This window comes from Lycium ferocissimum, chromosome 9 (genome assembly GCF_029784015.1).
Source record: "Lycium ferocissimum isolate CSIRO_LF1 chromosome 9, AGI_CSIRO_Lferr_CH_V1, whole genome shotgun sequence".
NCBI classification, from domain to species: Eukaryota; Viridiplantae; Streptophyta; class Magnoliopsida; order Solanales; family Solanaceae; genus Lycium; species Lycium ferocissimum.
Window position 1 is genome coordinate 21,381,149 of NC_081350.1, and position 7,143 is coordinate 21,388,291.

At 30.5% G+C, this 7,143-nt stretch overlaps 1 protein-coding gene across 1 annotated transcript in view; it reads left to right on the forward strand.

Annotated features, from left to right (window-relative positions):
- The window catches only part of LOC132029871 (uncharacterized), a 115,899-nt gene that overhangs the window by 87,594 nt on the left and 21,162 nt on the right, over positions 1 to 7,143 (forward strand). The window lies entirely within an intron of this gene.

Sequence of the window (7,143 nt, forward strand, 5' to 3'; positions counted from 1 at the left end):
GAAGAAATTGAAGATTTGATAGCTAGTGGACCGGACCAAATGGAAGACTTTGAAGATATTTCCATGACCGAATATGATGTGGGGGAAATTAACGAAATGGTTCAAAATTGGTGATTTTATTATTCTACTATTTTTGTACAACTCATGTATTATTTGCAAGTTAAAAAAAATACAACTTGCAAATAAATGTTATCCAAGAATGAATAAAAATATGGCTCATTGAGCTTACTTCTATTTACTTGTGTTCATATTTTTACTTTTATTAAGTTAGGAATATACCTAAATATACTAAGAATATACTTATAAGTATATTAAGTTATATAGTATACTTAAACATATATAAGTATATATAGTATATACTTATAGTAAGTATATATAGTATATATATTAAGTTATATATATATTTAGTATATATATTAAGTATATATAGTATATATGTATATATAGTATATATATTAAGTTATACATATATTTAGTATATATATTAAGTATATATAGTTATACACATATTTAGTATATATATTAAGTATATATAGTATATATATATATATGTATATATATATAGTTATACATATATTTAGTATATATATTAAGTTATACATATATATAGTATATATATTAAGTTATATATATATATAAGTATATATAAGTTATATATATATATGTATAACTTAATATATATATAGTATATATATTAAGTTATACATATATTTAGTATATATATTAAGTATATATAGTATATATAGTATATATGTATATATAGTATATATATTAAGTTATACCTATATATAAGTATATATAGTATATAGTACATATATATACATATATATAGTATATATATTAAGTTATCCACATATTTAGTATATATAGTATATATGTATATATATTAAGTTATACATATATTTAGTATATATATTAAGTTATATATATATAGTATATATATTAAGTTATATATATATAAGTATATGTAGTATATAAGTATATATACTATATATATTAAGTTATACATATATATAAGTATATGTAAGTTATACATATATATGTATACGAAAAATACTATTCTCAGATTCTTGATTGTTGTTATCGTTAGCTAATAAATATTTAAACTTTAATTATAAAGTTGTATAACATATATAAATATACCTACAATATACAAATAAATACTATAATATATATATATAATACAAAAAATAAAAAATAAAACATATTTTAAACACTCCAAACCGGACCGGTTCCGGTTTGAGTTTAAAATAAACCGAACCGTTAAACCGGAACCGGTTAAATGTTCCGGTTTTTTAACCGAACCGCCGGTTCCTTAAATCATTCCATAACCGGTTCCGGTTGGAACCGGTTAACAGGCTTACACCGGACTGCCCTTATCTTCAATATATACATGTTGTTGCAGAAACAAAAAAAGTCAAAAGAAATATAATTATTAATGCGGATAAAGATGTTATAATAACTACAGTAATATCATTACTCATCTTCTGCGCATGGATACTTTACGATCTGATTCATTACTATTAAGAAACGGGACATTTTTTAAATTTTGAAATGTCATATATAGAATAAAAGAAACGGGCATTAACCAAATACAAGTTTTGTCCTGATCATGTCGATCTGTCAATAGTTATTTGTTACTTAAAATTCTTCTATATATTTAGATTATTTATTTTCTTAAATCTCAATTCACTCATAACATAACAGAGTTTCAATAGGCCACGTCGATCTGTCAAGTGTTTATTTAATTTTATTCTTTAAATTTATAACCATCATTTTTTAAAATTTGAATTCACTCTCAAGTCTCAACTGAAAACAAAATTTCAACAGTTCATGTCAAACTGTCAAGTGTCTATTTAATTTTCTTTTTTAATTTTATAACCATTATTTTGTAAAAGCTGAATTCTCGCAACATAAAACAAAGTTTCTACAAGTCATATCAATCTGTCAAGTGTATATTTAATTTTCTTCTTTAAATTTATATCCATTATTTCTTAAAATCTTAATTCACTCTTAACATTAAACAAAATTTCAACAACTCATATTGATCTGTCAACATTTTTCTGTTTACTAATTAGCTTCTTCATAATTAGAACAATTATTTTTCAAATAATCTTAATTCAGTTTTAGCACAAACAATTTTTTTACATTCTCTTATTATCGTATACATACCTATCTTACCGTGAACATTTGTTGAGCCAAAACTCAACTTTTATTTAAATGGCAAAAGAAAATCTCTACCTTTATGTCAAACCCTATTGCCACGCATGATACCGGACCGAGAGACAATAGTATCTAGTATTAAATCGTCATTTCTTATAAAGAAAGAGAAATTTTGAGATGAACATTATAAGAAAAGAAGTAAAGAAAGGTGTTATACAAAAAAGGAAAAATTATAGTAATAAATTATACAAAAGGATGATTCTCACGGCCACGACAAATTATTGTTTTTCAATATATTTTCAAGAGGACCCTCCTCTTTTCACTCAATTTTGTACCTTTATCTTTGATGAATTTATTATTACCTGCCCATGGTTTTAAAGTTTAAACTAGACTAGCCAGGTAGGGTTTATTTCCACTTTTTTACTTTTCCTTTCCCTTTTATTACCACAAAAAACCCCTAATTTTAGGATCTATTCCTCGGTTTCTTCTCTGAGCACATGAGATATGTGACCCATCATAGCACATGCATGTCACAACTTGGTTCATAACACACACATATATGTAGACAAACTTAGAATAAGTTTCACTAAAAGAAAAGTAGGAACTAGCTATGAAATTTGTCAGTTGTTTGTCGCTAAATAGCCTATACCTAACAGGATTTTTTTTTATAATCCGTCTCAAATTCATCATTAAATAGGATTAGCAACAGATTTTTAGTGTTTAGTTGTCTGCCACTAATTCATCCATCCTCCCCCCCCCCCCCTCCTTTTTTTTTTTAAAATAGTTTATATAGACAATACCTGAATAGTTATATTCAAAGATAATTTTATGGATTTTTCTAATAGAAAAAAATGGGAATTATCCATTACTAAAATGCTACAAGAATAATTAATGATGTATAGGTAAAAAAGTTTCTTTTCAGAAAAAGAAAAAAGCAAAATATCATAATTCTCCTTACATTCTTCAATTTCATGTCGTTGTAAAGTTTCACATTTTTTTTTTTATATAATTCATGCCATAAGTGACACTCCCTTTTATTGATAATCTTCAAATATACAAAGCATAGACAGAGGGGAAAATGCCAAAAACAACCTCTGTCAAAAGATTTGCGCAATAGAGGAGAAAATAGGGGAACTTCTTCGGACATCCCCCTGTGTAGCCACTACCAAAAAAAAAAAAAAAAAAAAAAAGTAATTTGCGGAGGTTGAAAGTGAAATTTGCTCCACATTGCAACTTTTTAACCTCCGATATTTATTTTGTAGTGAGTGACAAGTTTTACAATTACTATTGGAAAAGGAAAAAAAAACTTCTGTCAAAAGAGCTGCGAAACAGGGAAAAAAACAGAGAATTTTTTGCGAATAATATGTGCAACGTAAATTTACAATCACTATAGTAAAAAACTGTAAGTCAAAGATACAATTAAGGTGAATAAAGTTTGACCTGTTAATTTTCCACCCTGTATCTACTGGATTTAGAAAAGCTTCAGGGGTTTAGCCATATCTAACCTCTGTTTTGTTGTAACCCTCTAATTTTTTCTGATGACATAAAAGGAAACATATCCTTAAGGCACAAATTACATTTAAAAAGGTGAATAAAGTCATTATAACAATCTGTCATTACTTCTATTCCATATGTAGACACTTTAATCTTATTCGATTTTGTTTTAAAATAATTTAAATTTTAAAATTCTTGTATAAATACAAAAACATGCGGTTTGACTCATAAAATGTAATTTATTCTTATCTACTGAATACTGATTATGCTGTGTGATCCATCAATAGTTATCTTGTGTTTTATTTTGCTACTATATCATTAGTTTTAAAATCTTAATCCACTCTTAACATAAGCCACAATTCACATCCTCTTATATTCTTATAAGACATAGCCAACCAAATCATTGGTTGAGCCAAATTAAAACTCTACTTTTATGTAAAGGGAAAGTAATTCTCTACCTTCATATGTGAACCCCTATTTTTTCCGAATTGATCAAATCAAAGTGAAATAAGTGATTAATAAATAGTATTAACTCTTTTTCTTTTCTTTTTTTTAAAAAAAAAAAAAAAAATGTTTTGTATTACATAGGGGTAGGGGAAGGGGAAATGGGGAGAGAATTATACAACGTGGGGATTCGAACTCTTACCAACAAGGTGAAAGTTTAGGTAGTCAACCAACTGCGCTACTAGATCCCTACTTTTTTCTTTTCCTTGCTAAGGAGATTATTGAAGGAATGGGACGCATGATGGTCCTTAGCAGAGCTATATAGGAGATTCAGTCAGTTATTACACATTGCCAAGTTTATTTACATCATTATACAGGGAGGGCAATATATGTATGTATGTTGGCTGATTTCCCAGCTAACTATGAATTTGAATTACCAAGTGTAGTGAGTTTCCGGATCTTCAGTTCTATTCCTCTTCAGGGCAAGAAACTCATCAATATTGGCAAGCATCAACTTGCAGTTTCAATGACACAAGAACACAGCATTCTGATCATCATGTTATTCATTCAGCTAAAGCAGCTTATACACAATCCATATGATCCAGTAGGAGTTAACACTACTAAAAAAAGGGGCATTTTCGACCAAAAAATTTCGATCACAATTTTGGTCGGAAAAAAATCGACCACAGGTGGTTGAAATTTGCAGAATTTAATTTTTATTAAACTTTTTATAGGATTTCGACCACACTGGGTCGATTTTTTAACTGGAAAAGTGAATTTCGACCACGTGTGGTCGAAATTAATTTTTGTACAAATAATAAATGGGAAAAAAATATTTTATACATAATTAAATTATATAAATATAAAACAATTAATTTTTTTAAAAAAAAAAAAACTAATTTTGACTACAAGTGGTCGAAATAATTAAGTCAAATTTGATCAAATATGACTTAATTATTTTCGACCACATGTGTCGAAAATTCAAACGATTTAGACCCCATCGGTCACTTTCTTTTATTTTTCTCCTTCTCTTTCTCTCTCCTTAATTCCTCCTCCCTCTCCTCTCTACGCAGCCCACCACCCCACCTCCTTAGACGCTCAACGCCGCACGCCACCGCCGTTTCCGACCCGGCGAGCGAAAATCCCAACCAGACGCCACCGCCGTTTTCGACAAGCTCAGGTATTTTTTTTTTCTTTTTCAATCTTATGAACACAAGCCCCAAATTGAACTAGTTCTCAAGCATGTATTTCAATACCATGTTGTTAGTTGCATTACCTTCTATATTTAGTAGATTTGATAACCTTTTTTTAAATCCCAGTAGTTGTTCTAGGGTTTATATCATGTTATTTTTTTAGGGTTTTGAATTGAAATTGAATGAAATATTGAAATTAAATTGATCTGGATGCCACCTTTATAAAACATAGATTGTTTAACTATGATGAATTCGGATGCCTTATATTGGCGTTAGGCATAATGAATAAGAGGTTCATCACATCACTGGCTATGTTGGGGGGTGGGGGGGTGGGGGTAGGGGTTAATGGACCTGAATTGAACAGAACGAATATAGCAAGTTTCATTAGTTGACTTTAACTAGTTGGGATCGAGAAGTAGTTGATCCAAGTTGATGCGGGTGTGTGTGTTTAAAGCTTTTAGCTTGATTGGTACAACGGTTTTAATTTTGTAGTTTCTAAATTTTGCTATTTATAATTGCAGGCGATAACAAGATTTTGCATTTTTGTCGGTCGGATATAGTGTCTCAGAAGATTACTGGCATTAAGAGACTTCAAATTAGACGCCTTCTTCTAAAAGTGGTACTGTTTTCATAGCTTCCTTTTAAACATGCTTGTGCGCTTCTTTTTTCCCCCGTTTCCTTTTTTTTTTTTTTTTTTTGTGTGTTGTGGAAATCTGAAAGCTTTGTCACATGTGTTCAACTTTCTTAACTTCATTGTGGGAGAAACTCTGTCTACAAGACGTATAAAAAATGTCGAAAGCTTACACCCATATGATTCTCTACAAAAGACACCCAGTCAATATATACTGATAGGATTGTCATCAATGTTCATCTCAAATAATTTACTCAAATTTTCTGTAGACTGTTCTGAAATTAATTCACTCAAGAGAAAACTTCTAGTATATTTTGGCATAATTTGATCATAAAAGCTTGATGACTTCTTTTGCCACGCTTAATGTTGATGGTCTGATGAACCTTTTGCCGGTTTTGGAGAGTTTGATTTAAGTATATTGATGTTGAATATTGAAAAATAAGAATCTTATAACCTCTGCAAATAAATTTTTGTTGAAATGATTTGATTATGAGCTGAAAAGGCTTACTACCGTTGTAGTGTTATGACTGTCACGACCCGAACTACGGGCCATGACGGGTATCCGGGGCTAACCACCGAACACCGCTCATGCTGCTACTTATCTGATCCCATTCATTCTATATACTCATAATCATGGAAAACTATTAACATTTGAAACTTTTTTTTTGTAAACATAAGCCGCCCGGCTATCAAAATAATATATATATATATATGCACAGACTGTGGAACTTCACGCTACCCATGGCTGCGTATCTACGAACTCACTTGGAGTACTTAGACATAAGGACGGGGCCAAGGGACCAATCGTGCCAAAATATATACACAAAGGCGCCTCCAAAATAGCACCTCCCGGAATAAGGGGAGGGCTCGGTATGCAACTGGCGATGGCTCCTATGGATGCAGCGTCTCTCTGCATTTGTGGCGCCAGACACGAGCGTCCCGAAGAAAAGGGCGTCGGTCTGAATATTGTCTGCGAGTATGTAAACATAAAAAATAATAGAACATCAATGAAATAGGGGAGACATCAAATGAGGAGCAGCACATTACTGTTGTATCATAAAAGAAATAGTGCGTCTTTGGCTTACTCTCATAAACATCATCATGTCATGTATGCATAAATGTATAAAGCCGCCGACTCATATAGGTGCGGTGTGATAATCAATAACTTAGCCGCGTCCCGGGGCCCCCCGCGTCCGGTTTTCTCATCCTCCCCTTTTT